Raw genomic sequence first — 16,598 nt, forward strand, 5'->3', positions numbered from 1 at the left:
GTCTTTCCCTCTCTGTTGCTCCCTCTCTCTCCTTCTATCTCTGTCTCTCTCTCTGTTCCACCATTTGTCTTTCCCTCTCTGTCACTCCCACTCTCCTTCTCTCTATCTCTCCCTCTCCCTCCTTCACTTTCTCGCCGTCCCTCCATCTGTCTTTCCCCCCATGTCACTCCCTCTCGCTCCTTCTATCTCAGTCTCTCTCTCTGTCCCTCCATTTGCCTTTCCCTCTCTGTTGCTCCCTCTCTCTCCTTCTATCTCTGTCTCTCTCTCTGTTCCACCATTTGTCTTACCCTCTCTGTCACTCCCACTCTCCTTCTCTCCATCTATCCCTCTCCTTCACTTACTCACCGTCCCTCCATCCGTCTTTCCCCCCATGTCACTCCCTCTCTCTCCTTCTATCTCTGACCCTCTCTCTCTCTCCGTCCGTCTGTCCTTCCCTCCCTGTCTCTCCATCTCTCTCCTTTTATCTCTATCTCTCCATCTGTCTGTCCCTCTCTGTCTCTCCCTCTCTCTCCTTCTCTCTCTGTCTCTCACTTTGTCCCTCCGTCTGTCTTTCCCTCCCTGTCACTCCCTCTCTCTCCTTCTATCTCTGTCTTTCTCTCTGTCTCTCCATCTGTCTTTCCCTCCCCATCACTCCCTCTCTCTCCTTCCATCTCTGTCTCTCCATCTGTCTTTCCCTCCCTGTCACTCCCTCTCTCTCCTTCTATCTCTGTCTCTCTCTCTGTTCCACCATTTGTCTTACCCTCTCTGTCACTCCCACTCTCCTTCTCTCCATCTATCCCTCTCCTTCACTTTCTCACCGTCCCTCCATCCGTCTTTCCCCCCATGTCACTCCCTCTCTCTCCTTCTATCTCTGACCCTCTCTCCCTCTCCGTCCGTCTGTCCTTCCCTCCCTGTCTCTCCATCTCTCTCCATTTATCTCTATCTCTCCATCTGTCTGTCCCTCTCTGTCTCTCCCTCTCTCTCCTTCTCTCTCTGTCTCTCACTTTGTCCCTCCGTCTGTCTTTCCCTCCCTGTCACTCCCTCTCTCTCCTTCTATCTCTGTCTTTCTCTCTGTCTCTCCATCTGTCTTTCCCTCCCCATCACTCCCTCTCTCTCCTTCCATCTCTGTCTCTCCATCTGTCTTTCCCTCCCTGTCACTCCCTCTCTCTCCTTCCATCTCTGCCTCTCTCTGTTTCTCGGTCTCTCCAACTGCCTTTCCCTCTCTGTTTCTCCCAATCTCTCCTTCTCTCTCTGTCTCTGCCTCTCTCTGTCTCTCTCTCTGTCCCTCCATCTGTCTTTCCCTCTCTGTCTCACCCTCTCTCTCCTTCTATCTCTGTCTCTCTCTCTCAATCCCTCCATCTGTCCATCTGTCCTTCCCTCCCTGACACTCCCTCTCTCTCCTTCTCTCTCTGTCCCTCCATCTGTCTTTCCCTCCCAGTCTCTCCCTCTCTCTCCTTCGATCACTGTCTCTCACTCTCTGCCCCTCCATCTGTCTTTCCCTCCCTGACATTCCCTCTCTCTCCTTCCATCTCTGTCTTTCTCTCTGTCTCTCCATCTGCCTCTCTCTCCTTCCATCTCTGCCTCGCTCTCTTTTTCTGTCTCTCCAACTGCCTTTCCCTCTCTGTCTCTCCCAATCTCTCCTCTCTCTGTCTCTGCCTCTCTCTCTGTCCCTCCATCTGTCTTTCCCTCCCTGTCACTCCCTCTGTCTCCTTCCATCTCTGCCTCTCTCTCTGTCTCTCCATCTGTCTTTCCCTCTCTGTCTCTCCCTCTCTCTCCTTCTACCACTGTCTCTCTCTCTCTGTCTTTCCATCTGTCATTCCCTCCCTGTCACTCCCTCTCTCTCCTTCCATCTCTGCCCCTCTCTCTCTGTCCCTCCAACTGCCTTTCCCTCTCTGTCTCATCCACACTCTCCTTCTCTCTCTGTCTCTGCCTCTCTCTCTCTCTCTCTGTCTCTCTCTCTGTCCCTCCATCTGTCTTTCCCTCTCTGTCTCTCCCTCTCTCTCCTTCCATCTCTGTCTCTCTCTCTCTATCTCTCCATCTCTCTTTCCCTCCCAGTCGCTCCCTCTCACTCTTTCAATCTCTGTCTCTCCCTCACTCTCCTTCTATCACTGTCTCTCTCACTGTCTTTCCATCTGTCCTTCCCTCCCTGTCACTCCCTCTCTCTCCTTCCATCTCTGCCTCTCTCTCTTTCTCTGTCTCTCCAACTGCCTTTCCCTCTCTGTCTCTCCCAATCTTTCCTTCTCTCTCTGTCTCTGCCTCTCTCTCTGTCCCTCCATCTGTCTTTCCCTCTCTGTCTCTCCCTCTCTCTCCTTCTATCTCTTTCGCTCTATGTCAATCCCTCCATCTGTCCATCCGTCCTTCCCTGCCTGACACTCACTCTCTCTATTTCTCTCTCTGTCTCTCTCTCTGTCCATCCATCTGTCTTTCCCTCCCTGTCTCTCCCTCTGTCTCCTTCCATCTCTGCACCTCTCTCTGTCTCTCCATCTGTCTTTCCCTCTCTGTCTCTCCCTCTCTCTCCTTCTACCACTGTCTCCCACTCTCTGTCTTTCCATCTGTCTTTCCCTCCCTGTCACTCCCTCTCTCTCCTTCCATCTCTGCACCTCTCTCTGTCTTTCCATCTGTCTTTCCCTCCCTGTCACTCCCTCTGTCTCCTTCCATCTCTGCACCTCTCTCTGTCTTTCCATCTGTCTTTCCCGCTCTGTCTCACCCAATCTCTCCTTCTCTCTCTCTCTCTGCCTCTCTCTGTCTCTCTCTCTGTCCCTCCATCTGTCTTTCCCTCTCTGTCTCTCTCTCATTCGATCTCTCCATCTCTCTTTCCCTCCCAGTCACTCCCTCTCTCTCCTTCAATCTCTGTCTCTCCCTCTCTCTCCTTCTATCACTGTCTCTCCATCTGTCTTTCCCTCCCCATCACTCACTCTCTCTACTTCCATCTCTGCCTCTCTCGCTGTCTCTCCATCTGTCTTTGCCTCTCTGTCTCTCCCTCTCTCTCCTTCCATCTCTGCCTCTCTCTCTCTCTCTGTCCCTCCATCTGCCTTTCCCTCTCTGTCTCTCCCAATCTCTCCTTCTCTCTCGTTCTCTGCCTATCTGTCTCTCTCTCTGTCCCTCCATCTGCCTTTCCCTCTCTGTCTCTCCCTCTCTCTCCTTCTCTCTCTGTCTCTCCAACTGCCTTTCCCTCTCTGTCTCTCCCAAACTCTCCTTCTCTCTCTCTCTCTGCCTCTCTCTCTGTCTCTCTCTGTCCCTCCATCTGTCTTTGCCTCTCTGTCTCTCCCTCTCTCTCCTTCTATCTGTCTCTCTCTCTCTATCTCTCCATCTCTCTTTCCCTCCCAGTCACTCCATCTCTCTCCTTCAATCTCTGTCTCTCCCTCTCTCTCCTTCTATCACTGTCTCTCCCTCTCTGTCTTTCCATCTGTCTTTCCCTCCTTGTCACTCCCCCTCTCTCCTTCAATCTCTGCCCCTCTCTCTTTCTCTCTGTCTCTCCAACTGTCTTTCCCTCTCTGTCTCTCCCTATCTCTCCTTCTCTCTCTGTCTCTCTCTCTGTCTTTCCATCTGTCTTTCCCTCCCTGTCACTCCCCCTCTCTCCTTCCATCTCTGCCCATCTCTCTCTCTCTCTGTCTCTCCAACTGCCTTTCCCTCTCTGTCTCTCCCAATCTCTCCTTCTCTCTCTCTCTCTGCCTCTCTCTCTGTCTCTCTCTGTCCCTCCATCTGTCTTTGCCTCTCTGTCTCACCCTCTCTCTCCTTCTCTCTCTGTTTCTCCAAATGCCTTTCCCTCTCTGTCTCTCCCAAACTCTCCTTCTCTCTCTCTCTCTGCCTCTCTCTCTGTCTCTCTCTGTCCCTCCATCTGTCTTTGCCTCTCTGTCTCTCCCTCTCTCTCCTTCTCTCTCTGTCTCTCTCTCTCTATCTCTCCATCTCTCTTTCCCTCCCAGTCACTCCCTCTCTCTCCTTCAATCTCTGTCTCTCCCTCTCTCTCCTTCTATCACTGTCTCTCCCTCTCTGTCTTTCCATCTGTCTTTCCCTCCTTGTCACTCCCCCTCTCTCCTTCCATCTCTGCCCCTCTCTCTTTCTCTCTGTCTCTCCAACTGTCTTTCCCTCTCTGTCTCTCCCTCTCTCTCCTTCTGTCTCTGTCTCTCTCTCTCTCCATCCCTCCATCTGTCCATCGGTCCTTCCCTTCCTGTCACTCCATCTCTCTCCTTCTGTCTCTGTCTCTCTCTCTCTCCATCCCTCCATCTGTCCATCGGTCCTTCCCTTCCTGTCACTCCATCTCTCTCTGTCTCTCTCTTGGTCTCTCCATCTGTCTTCCCACATACCCCCATCACTCCATCTCTCTCCTTCTCTCTCTGTCTCTCTCTCTCTCTATCCCTCCATCTGTCCTTCCTTCACTGTCACTCCATCTCTCTCCTCTCTCTGTCTCTCACTCTGTCCCTCCATCTGTCTTTCCCTCTCTGTCACTCCCTCCCTCTCCTTCTATCTCTGTCACTCTCTCTGCTATCACTGACACTGGGAGAGAGACAGAGGGACGGAGGGTTAGATATGAAGGCATAGAGAGGGCCCTAGAGAGGGACAAACTTGGAGAGAGAGCGAGATTGTTGAGTTGGATGAACAGGATAATGTAAGATATGTTAACTTGATTTAATCCTTCACTGCTGTGTACACAAATATATTTGAGATCGATATGGAGAAAAAAAAAACATCGGGAGAGGGAGGAATGCAGATGAAGTTGGGGCCCAGGCAGACACTTTTGATGATCCAGAAGGAATAGCCTCCATTTTAAATATTAAGCCAGCTATTCCACTGTGGGAACCATCACACCCTCATGATATTGTTTGTGGAAATTTCATGCTGGCTTATTGGTTAATTTTTAAACCTGTGATTGATAGATCCTCCTCTTCCTATGTCTGATGTTAAATATCCTTCTTTCACTCTCAGACACCCTGAATGTCTGTGTCTCCCTCTATTTCTCTCATTCTCTCTCTCTCTCTGTCTGTTTCAGACAGTGTCGAGTGAGATTCACTCTGTATCCACCCCATGATGTTCCTGTCCTGGGAGTGTTGGATGGGACAGTGTAGAAGGAGCATTACTCTGTATCTAATCCATGCTGTCCCTGTCTGAGGAATGTTGATGGGAGAGTGGAAACAGAGAGGTCTGGGACCAGGGTCCTCATGGGGAGGACTTAATGGTGCCTCCCAATTGACCAGTTAGCAATGTTGGTGCTCCAGGGATGAAAGGGACATTGGCTGAGTGGATACGACATTGGCTGAGAGAGTGGACAATGGTTGTTTCAGACTGGAGGGAGGTATACAGTGGAGGTTTATATTAGGACCACTGATCTTTTTGATATATACTAATGACTTGGACTTGTGTTTACAGGGCATAACTTCAATGTTTGCCAATGTTTGTGTCATCTGCAATGTAATAAACCGGGAAGGGACTAGTAGCAGACTTCAGGAGGATAGAGGCAATCTGGTGAAATGGAACACACAAGAACAAATGAATAAGGAGCAGGAGTAGGCCATTCGGCCCCTCGAGCCTGCTCTGCCATTCAATGGCTGATCTGATTGTGAACTCAACTCCACTTTCCTGTCTGTGTCCCATAACCCTTGACTCACTAATTGATCAAAAATCTATCGAACTCAGCCTTGAATATATTCAATGATCCAGCCTCCACTGCTCTCTGGGGAAGAGAATTCCACAGACTGACCCCCCCTCTGAGAGAAACACATTTCTCCTCATCTCAGTTTTAAATGGGATGTCCCTAATTTTTAAACTGTGTCCCCTAGTTCTAGTCTCCCCAACAAGGGGAAACATCCTCTCAGCATCCACCCTGTCCAGTCCCCTCGGGACCTGAGATGTTTCACTCTGATCACCTCTCATTCTTCTAAACTCCAGTGGGTACAGACCCAACCTGTTCAACCTTTCCTCATAAGATAACCCCTTCATCCCAGGAATCAGCCCAGTGAACCTTCTCTGAACTACTTCGAATGCAATTATATAATTTCTTCAGTAAGGAGACCAAAAGTGTCCAAAATCCTGCAGACGTCGTCTAACTTATGCCCTGTACAGCTGTAACAACACTTCCCTACTTTGATATTCTCTTCACCTTGCAATAAACAACAACATTCCATTTGCCTTCCTAATCACTCGCTGTAGCTACACGGTAACATTTTGTGATTCATGTACCAGGACACCCAGATCCCTCTGTACCGTACAGTTCTGCAGTCTCTCTCCATTTCAATAATATACTGATTTTTATTCTTCCTGCTAAAGTGGACAAGCTCACATTTTCCCACATTGTACTCCATCTGCCAATTTTTTGCTCACTCACTTAACCTATGGAAATCTCTTTGTAGACACTTTATGTCCTCTTGACAGCTTACTATCCAACCTATCATTGGACAGACACAGGGCAGGTTAACTTCAATGCTGAGAAATGTGAAGTGATGCATTTTGGAAGGAAGACTGAGTGATATAAACTAAATGGTACAATGTTAGAATGGGTGACAGGACAGAGAGATCTGGGATTTCATCAATGTTACCTGTTCTACCCAAAAGCTCAATTTGGGGCTTGGAATCTGTGAGTTGAATTTAGCTTCATCCTGAAAAGTGTTAGCAAACGTGTTGGGAAATGTGTCAAAAGCTGTTTCCATTCAGACATTCCTGCATTGTGGAAGTGTGAGTTATCTTTGCAGAGACAGGAAATAGAGTTGTTTGAATGGACCTGCAGGTTTTAGTTGATGCAATAAGGTGAGAATTTGAATTGTGTCCCTTCCAGATACACAGAATTGAAGGTATTTACAGAACACCACATGAAGTAGTTTACCAATGTCTGACAAACTTCAAAGACTTCAAACACATGGAAGAAGAGGAGAAGGGAACAATATACAAAACCTCAGTCAGTCAGACAACAGCAGGAGGAAAATGAATCTCTTTTTATGGGTTTTAATTTGAAGGCCTGAGCTGATGATTGAAAAAGTAGGAGTTCAAATCCCACGCTGGGCTGTTGTGAATTTGAATTTTGTTTTTTCTAAAAATAAACATAAATCTGGAATTAAAAAACCTCTGGGATGGAATGATTCACTCCTGTCTACTAGTGCAAAGCCCGTGTGTGTCTCAGTTTTGCTGTATTTATTCACGATTTAAGATGATGTGGTAGAATGCAACATACCCAAGTTTACCAATGACACAAAAATAGGCAGCATTGTAAGCAGTGTAGCTGGAAGCAGAACAATGCAAAGAGATATCTGAAGTGAATGGTTAAAACTGTGGTAGATAGATTTCCATGTCAGTAAAAAAGACTAGAACAGAGTATTTTATAAATGGTGAAAAGATAGAAACACTGGAGGTTCAAAGAGACTTGAGGGGTCCATGTCCATTTGAGTGCAGTGTAGTTTTACCAGAATGATAACTGGACTCCAAGGGTTAAATTACGAGGTGATATTACACAACCTGGGGATTTATTCCCTGGAATTTAGGAGGATCAAGGTGATTTGATCAAAGTTGTTGAGATATTAAGGGGAACTGATGGGGTCATTTGAGAGAAACTATTTCGGCAGCTTTGGAATATAGGAACAGGAGTAGGCCATTCAGCCCATCGAGCCTGCTCCGCCATTCAATACTATCATGGCTGATCATCCACTTCAATGTGTTTTTCCCAGACTATCCTCATACCCTTTCTGTCATTGGTATTCAGCAATCTGTCAATCTCTGCTTTAAACATACTCAATGACTGAGCTTCCACAGCCCTCTGGGATCGAGAATTCCTAAGATTCACAACCCTCTGAGTAATGACATTTCTCCTCATCTCTGTCCCAAGTGGCTTCTCCCTTATTTTGAAATTGTGTCCCCTGGTTCTAGACTCCTCAACCAGGAGAAACATCTTACTTACATCTACCCTGTCTATCTGTAATGTTCCCCAAGGGTCTCCACACAGCCTGTCTCCCCGTCCCCCTGCTTCTAAAGTGTCTCAGGGTCTCCTGACACTTTCTATCTCTCTGCTTCTGTCTCTATCCCTCACTATCTCTCTGTTCTCTCTCCATTTCTATCTCTCCCTATCTCTCTGTTACTCTACCTCTGTTCCTCTCTCTCTATCTATCACTCTCTCCCACCATGTTGGTTATCATTGGGGGTTGAGTTAAATCACAGACAAAATAAACACTTCACCTGTCTGCCCCGGAATAAATAGCAAAATGTGTGGATATTTTATGTCTGTATTCAGACAATATAGACAGGAGTGTATATTATTTGATGGGATGCTGCAAATCGATTTACACTAGTACTGTCGGAAAAACAACTTAAAAAGAATTATTCACAAGTCTAGTCCAACTTAACGACAGATTTGACCCGATAAGGTAATAAATGCCAAAAGTCTGGAGTTTTTTGGAGTACGTTAAGCTTTACTCTGTCTGGCTTTCAGAAATTAAACATGACACATGCACTGCAAGATTAAAGATTATACATAGGTTAGGTTACATAGGATTTTGGAAGGACTAACAAGGCTAGGGAATATCCAATGAATGGTCGGATCATAGGAAGTACCGAGTGTCAGAGGGATCTTGGTGTACTTGTCCATAGATCACTGAAGGCTGCAGCGCAGGTAGACAAGGTGGTTAGGAAGGTATATGGGATACTTGCCTTTATTAGTTGAGGCATAGAATATAAGAACAGGGAGGTTATGATGGATCTGTATAAAACACTGGTTAGGCCACAGCTGGAGTACTGTGTACAGTTCTGGGCACCACACTATAGGAAGGATGTGATTGCACTGGAGAGGATGCAGAGGAGATTGACCAGGATGTTGCCTGGGCTGGAGCATTTCAGCTATGAAGAGAGACTGAAAAGGCTGGAGTTGTTTTCCTTAGAGCAGAGAAGGCTGAGGGGGGACCTGATTGAGGGGTGTACAAAATTATGAGGGGCATTGATAGGTTAGATAGGAAGAAACATTTTCCCTTAGCGGAGGGGTCAATAACCAGGGGGCATAGATTGAAGGCAAGGGGCAGGAGGTTTAGAGGGGATTTGAGGAAAAGATTTTTCTCCCGGAAGGTTATTGGATGATTTGATGAAGGTTTACAAAATAATAAGGGAAACTGATAGGGTGGACTGAGAGTAAATATTCCCTTTGGCTGCAGAGTCTGGAACTTGGGGCATAGTCCAAAAATATAAACAGTGGCCACTTTGACTTCATCCCATCGTGTCGTATGTACATTCTCACATATAGCAGGTATAGCAGCACATATATACGCAAGTATGGGGTTGAAGGTGATTTAGAGCTTTGGATCAGAAATTGGCTAGCTGAAAGAAGACAGAGGGTGGTGGTTGATGGCAAATGTTCATCCTGGAGTTTAGTTACTAGTGGTGTACCGCAAGGTTCTGTTTTGGGGCCACTGCTGTTTGTCATTTTTATAAATGACCTGGATGAGGATGTAGAAGGGTGGGTTAGTAAATTTGCGGATGACACGAAGGTCGGTGGAGTTGTGGATAGTGTCGAAGGGTGTTGTAGGGTACAGAGGGACATAGATAGGCTGCAGAGCTGGGCTGAGAGATGGCAAATGGAGTTTAATGCGGAGAAGTGTGAGGTGATTCACTTTGGAAGGAGTAACAGCAATGTAGAGTACTGGGCTAATGGGAAGATTCTTGGTAGTGTAGATGAACAGAGAGATCTTGGTATCCAGGTACATAAATCCCTGAAAGTTGCTACCCAGGTTAATAGGGCTGTTAAGAAGGCATATGGTGTGTTAGCTTTTATTAGTAGGGGGATCGAGTATCAGAGCCACGGGGTCATGCTGCAGCTGTACAAAACTCTGGTGAGGCCGCACCTGGAGTATTGCGTGCAGTTCTGGTCACCGCATTATAGGAAGGATGTCGAAGCTTTGGAAAGGGTGCAGAGGAGATTTACTAGGATGTTGCCTGGTATGGAAGGAAGGTCTTACGAGGAAAGGCTGAGGGACTTGGGGTTGTTTTCGTTAGAGAGAAGGAGGAGGAGAGGTGACTTAATAGAGACATATAAGATAATCAGAGGGTTAGATAGGGTGGATAGTGAGAGTCTTTTTCCTCGGATGAGGATGGCAAACACGAGGGGACATAGCTTTAAGTTGAGGGGTGAAAGATATAGGACAGATGTCAGAGGTAGTTTCTTTACGCAGAGAGTAGTAGGGGCGTGGAACGCCCTGCCTGCAACAGTAGTAGACTCGCCAACTTTAAGGGCATTTAAGTGGTCATTGGATAGACATATGGATGTAAATGGAATAGTGTAGGTCAGATGATCGGCGCAACATCGAGGGCCGAAGGGCCTGTACTGCGCTGTAATATTCTAATTCTAATTCTAATTCTAATAACAGGTATAACTGTAGTTATAGTATTCAGCTGAAAATTGATCAGTTACATTGTTATTTCAGTCCATATTTACAGTACACACGGTACCTTACTGTTGTAATCAAGTCATATAGTGTCTATTCATCCCACTGGGGCAAAATGTCACTGGCTCAACATTCTCACCAAATACTAAAGCATTCCACAATGCAAGACTCACAAATTCAACACAAGTTTCCTTTTCTGAGTCTCGCTGGTCTGTTCTGATTCTCTGAGGGATTACTGATGCTTATCCTCCACATGAGCAGTCGTCCTAATCCCGTGTGCCTGTCCTGCTCCCAAACCCGGCATCCACTTACATTAAGGCAAGTGATACAGGAGCGTCTCAGTGACTGAGGCAGGTGAGTCTTGAGGCTGAGCCGGGCACAGTGAGTGACCCGGGTTAATCCGACACTCCAGGGAATGTTTAAACGGAGCTTTACTCTGTATCTAATCCGTGCTGTACCTTCTCTGAGAGTGTTTGATGGGGCAGTGCAGACAAGGAGAGTTATTCCTTACCCATTTTAAATATAGAGAAGTAAATATCCAAGAGATTGTTTTAAATGTGATGAGGGTTTCTGCCTCTACCATCCTTTAGAGTCATAGAGAGATACAGCACTTATAGAGGCCCTTCGGCCCGCCCAGTCTGTGCCGGCCATCAACCACCCATTTTATACTAATCCTTTCAGGCAGTGAGTTCCAGACACCCACCAGCCACTGGGTGAAGAAACTATTGATGTATTTCGTTCTGTTAAGTTTGATGTCAATGTTTCCCCAGGATGTTGATGCTGGGTGATTCAGCGATGGGATAATGCTTTGAATGCCAAGGGGAGGTGGTTGGATTCTCTCTTGTTGCAGATGGTCATTGCCTGGCACTTGTGTGACGTGAATGTTACTTGCCACTGGTCGGCCCAAACCTGAATGTTGTCTGGGTCTTGGTGCATGTGGCTATGGATTGCTTCATTATCTGAGGCAAAATACTGTGGATGCTGGAAATCTGGAAACCATCGAGCTGAATCACTAACTCTGTTTTTCTCTCCACAGATGCTGCCTGACCTGCTCAGTATTTCCAGCATTCTCTCCTGGGATCTCAGCTGAAGATGGTTGAGCCTCGGACACTACCCTGAGGAACTCCTGCAGTGATGTCCTGGGACTGAGATGATTGACCTCCAGCAACCAAAACCATCTTCCTTTGTGCTCGGTATGATTCCAACCAGTGGAGAGATTTCCCCCGATTCCCACTGACTTCAGTTTTACTCTGTCTCCTCGATGTCACACTCGGTCAAACGCTGCCTTGATGTTAAGGTCAGTCTCTCTTCCCAGTAGCAGACAGGAGTGAATCGTTCCCTTTGACCCGTTGTACACTGAACAAGCTGTGTTTCTTCACAGCCTGATACAGGACTGTACACGGCCGATTAATGTAGCCCATCAAACACTCCCAGAGCAGGTTCAGCACAGCTTAGGAACAGAGTACAGTTCCTTCAACATTCTCTCTCTGTCTCTCCCTCCTGCTATCTCTGACATTAGGAGAGAGACAGAGGGAGAGAGGGTTAGATATGAAGGCAGAGAGAGGGCTGTAGAGAGGGACAAATTTGGAGAGAGAGAGATTGTTGAGGTGGATGAAAAGGATAATGTAAGATATATTAATTTGATGTAATCCTTCACTGCTGTGGACACAAACATACAAGAGATAGATATGGAGAGAAAAAAACATCGGGAGATGGGGAAATGTGGATGAAGTTGGGGCCCAGGCGGATACTTTTGATGATCCAGAAGGAATAGCCTCCATTTTAAACATCCAGCAAGCTATTCCACTGTGGGAGCCATCACATCCAAACAGACATAGACACACACACACAGAAACACCCGCACAATGATATTGGTTGTGCAAATTTCATGCTGGTTTATTGGTTAATTTTTAAATCTGTGATTGATAGATTCTTGTTAACCAAAGGTATTAAGAGATAAGGGGCAAAGGCAGGATATATGGTGTAAGTTACATTTGATGCCGGAACAGGGCTGTGTGGTTGAATTGCATCTTCCTCTTCCAATATCCCCTGTGAAGTATCCTTCCATCTCTTTTAGTCACCCTGTCAGTCTATGTCTCTCTGTTTCTCTCTTTCTGTCTCTCTCTGTCTCTATCGGACAGTGCAGAGTGAGATTCACTCTGTATCCACCCCATGATGTTCCTGCCCTCGGAGTGTGTGATGGGACAGTGCAGAGGGAAATTTACTCTGTGTCAAACCCAACATTGTGTTTGGCTTGGGAATGTTTAATGGGACAGTGTAGCTGGAGATTTACTCTGTATCCCTGGAATTTTGAAGGCTCAGGTGTGATTTGATGATTGTTTTCAAGATAATAAGGGAAACTGATGGGGTAGACAGAGAGTAACAATTCCCACTGGCTGCAGAGTCTAGAACATGGGGGCATAGTCTAAAAATATAAACCTCGTCTAAAAACCTTTCAGGAGTGAAATGAAGAAACACTTCAACACACCAGGTGTGGTATCACTTTGAAACTCTCTTCCACAAACAGCAATTGATGCTGAGACACTTGTTAATTTTTAAATCTGAGTTTGAGAGATTTTTGTTAACCAAAGGTATTAAGGGACAAAGATAGGTACATGGAGTTAGATCACACATCAGCCAGGAGCTCATTGAATGACAGAACAGGGTTGAGGGGCCAAATGGCCTCCTCCTCTTCCTCTGTCCTCCGCCCAATATCCTGCGATCACTCTCTGTGTCTTGGTCTCTGTCTCCCTCTTTGTCTCTCTTTCTGTCTGTCTGTCTGTCTCTCTCTCTCTCCTCTCATCTGTGGAAATCCACACACATCAGTCAGCCATTTTAGGTTCATTTTCAGTGGCCATTTTATGTTACCACAACACTGGGACATTTATTGCTGTCTATCCCAAACCATCTCTCTTTGTAGTCTATTTGTGTCCTCCTCACAGCTTATTGTCCCACCTAACCTAGTATCTCTCTCCTTTGCTCCGTCTCACTCACGCACTCTCCCCCCTCTCTCTCCCCCCCCCCATTTCTCTCTCCCCCCCATTTCTCTCCCCCCCCATTTCTCTCTCCCCCCATTTCTCTCTCCCCCCACCCCCTGCAATCTCTCTTTAAGTGTCCTGTTATCACATCCTTTATTATAGATTCGACCATTTTCCCTATGACTGATGTTAGACGAACAGGTCTTTAGTTCCCCATTTTCTCTCTCCTTCCTTTTGTAAATAGTGGGGTTACATTTGCTACCTTCTAATCTGCCTCTCTCACACTGCCTCTGTCCCTCGCTAGCTGTCTTACCCCCCTCTCTCTCTCGCTATATCTCCCTCTCTCTCTTTTTCTCTCTCTCGCTCTATCGCTCCCTCTCTCTCCATCTCTGTCCATGTCTCAATTTGTGCCTCCCTCACACCATCTCTCCCTCTCTCTCTGTCTCTCTCTAGCTCTCTGTCTGCCTCTCTATGTCTGCCTCTCTGTGTCTCCTTCTCTCTCTGTGCCTCTCTCACTCTCTATCTGTCTCTCCCCCAGCTCTCTCTCTCTGTCTCTCCCTCTCACTCTTTATCAACCTCTGTCCATGTCTCAATTTGTGCCTCCCTCACACCATCGCTCCCTCTCTGTCTCTCTCTATCTCTCTCTCTGCCTCTCTCTCTCTCTGCCTCTCTCTCTTCAGCCTCTCCCTCTCTATCTCTCCCTCTCTCTCGCTGCCTCTGTCCACGTCTCAGTTTGTGTCTCCCCCACACTATCTCTCCCTCCCTCTCTCCCTCCCTCTCTCCCTCCCTCTCTCCTTCCCTCTCTCCCTCCCTCTCTCCCTCCCTCTCTCCCTCCCTCTCTCCCTCCCTCTCTCTCTCTCTTTCTCCCTCTCTCCCTCCCTCTCTCTCTCTGTCTCTGTCTCAGAGTTACAGCTCAGATGATTAACCTCTTTATCCATGTGTTATGAACACGGGACTTTGTCTCTCTCCCATTTTCCAGGATGTTGCCAGGACTGGAGAATTGTAGCTGTGAGGATCGGCAGGGGTTGTTGTCCTTGGAACAGAGAAGGCTGAGGGGAGATCTGATTGAAATGTACAAAATGTTGAGGGTCCTGGATAGAGTGGAGGTGAAGGGCAGAGAACCATAGCAGAAAGGTCAGTGACGAGGGGGCATAGATTTAAAGTGATTGGCAGAAAAATTAGAGGGGAGTTGAGGAAAATCTTTTTCACCCAGAGGGTCGCGATGGTCTGGAACTCACTGCCTGAAAGGGTAGTTGAGGCAGAGACCCTCAACTCATTCAGAAGGAGTCTGGATAGACACCTCAAGTGCGGTAAGCTGCAGAGCTCCAACCAAATGCTGGAAGGTGGGATTAGAATCGGTTGATCGTTTTTCGGCTGGCACAGAGAGGATGGGCCAAGTGGCCGCTTTCTGTGCCTTAAAATTTCTATGTTGCCCTCGCCAACTCTATTTTTCCCTCTGTTACCCTCTGAATCCCAGTCTCTCCCACTCTGTTACTCTCTGAATCCCAGTCTCTCCCTCTCTGTTACCCTCTGAATCCCAGTCTCTCCCTCTCTGTTACCCTCTGAATCCCAGACTCTCCCTCTCTGTTACCCTCTGAATTCCAGTCTCTCCCTCTCTGTTACCCTCTGAATCCCAGTCTCTCCCTCTCTGTTACCCTCTGAATTCCAGTCTCTCCCTCTCTGTTACCCTCTGAATCCCAGTCTCTCGCTCTCTGTTACCCTCTGAATCCCAGTCTCTCCCTCTCTGTTACCCTCTGAATCCCAGTCTCTCCCTCTCCGTTACCCTCTGAATCCCATTCTCTCCCCCTCTGTTACTCTCTGAATCCCAGTCTCTCCCTCCATGTTTCCCTCTGAATCCCAGAATCTCCCTCTCTGTTACCCTCTGAATTCCAGTCTCTCCCTCTCTGTTACCCTCTGAATCCCAGTCTCTCCCTCTCTCTTACCCTCTGAGTCCCAGACTCTCCCTCTCTGTTACCCTGTGAATCCCAGACTCTCCCTCTCTGTTACCGTCTGAATCCCAGTCTCTCCCTCTCTGTTTCCATCTGAATCCCAGACTCTCCCTCTCTGTTACCGTCTGAATCCCAGACTCTCCCTCTCTGTTACCGTCTGAATCCCAGTCTCTCCCTCTCTGTTTCCCTCTGAATCCCAGCCTCTCCCTCTCTGTTACCATCTGAATCCCAGTCTCTCCCTCTCTCTTCCCCTCTGAGTCCCAGTCTCTCCCTCTCATTTACCCTCTGAGTCCCATTCTCTCCCTCTCCGTTACCCTCTGAATCCCAGTCTCTCCCTCTCTGTTACCTGACCAGAGCTTTATAAATGTTCAGCACACCCTCTCGGCTTTTGTACTCACTGTATACAGTGTAAATTGTGGTATTCCCCAGGGGTTTTGATTAGGACCACTGATCTTATTGATATATGAATGACTTAGACTGGGGTATACAGGGCATAACTTCAACATTGTGCCATTTGCAATGTAATAAACAGTGAAGGGAATAGGAGTAGACTTCAGGAGGATAGAGGCAGTCTGGTGAAATGGTCAGACACATAGCAGGTTAACTTCAATGCTGAGAAATGTCAAATGATGCATTTTGGAAGGAAGGCTGAGGAGAAGCGATATAAACGAAATGGTACAATGTTAAAATGGGTGCAGGGACAGAGAGATCTGGGATTTCATTTGTGTCACTTTTTACACCTAAAAGATTCAATTTGGGGCTTGCAATCTCGAAGTTGAATTTAGCTTCATCCTGAAAAGTGTTAGTAAACGTGTTGGGAAATGTGTCAAAAGCTGTTTCCATTCAGACATTCCTGCATTGTGGAAGTGTGAGCTATCTTTGCAGAGACAGGAAATAGAGTTGTTTGAATGGACCTGCAGGTTTTAGTTGATGCAATAAGGTGAGAATTTGAATTGTGTCCCTTCCAGATACACAGAATTGAAGGTATTTACAGAACACCACATGAAGTAGTTTACCAATGTCTGACAAACTTCAAAGACTTCAAACACATGGAAGAAGAGGAGAAGGGAACAATATACAAAACCTCAGTCAGTCAGACAACAGCAGGAGGAAAATGAATCTCTTTTTATGGGTTTTAATTTGAAGGCCTGAGCTGATGACTGAAAAAGTAGGAGTTCAAATCCCACACTGGGCTGTTGTGAATTTGAATTCTATTTTTTCTTTAAAAAAACATAAATCTGGAATTAAAAAGCCTCTAGGTTGGAATGATTCACTCCTGTCTACTCGTGCAAAGCCCGTGTGTGTCTCAGTTTGCTGTATTTATTAATGATTTAAGATGTTGTGGC

The sequence above is a fragment of the Heterodontus francisci genome, unplaced genomic scaffold, assembly GCF_036365525.1.
Source record: "Heterodontus francisci isolate sHetFra1 unplaced genomic scaffold, sHetFra1.hap1 HAP1_SCAFFOLD_152, whole genome shotgun sequence".
Taxonomy (NCBI): domain Eukaryota; kingdom Metazoa; phylum Chordata; class Chondrichthyes; order Heterodontiformes; family Heterodontidae; genus Heterodontus; species Heterodontus francisci.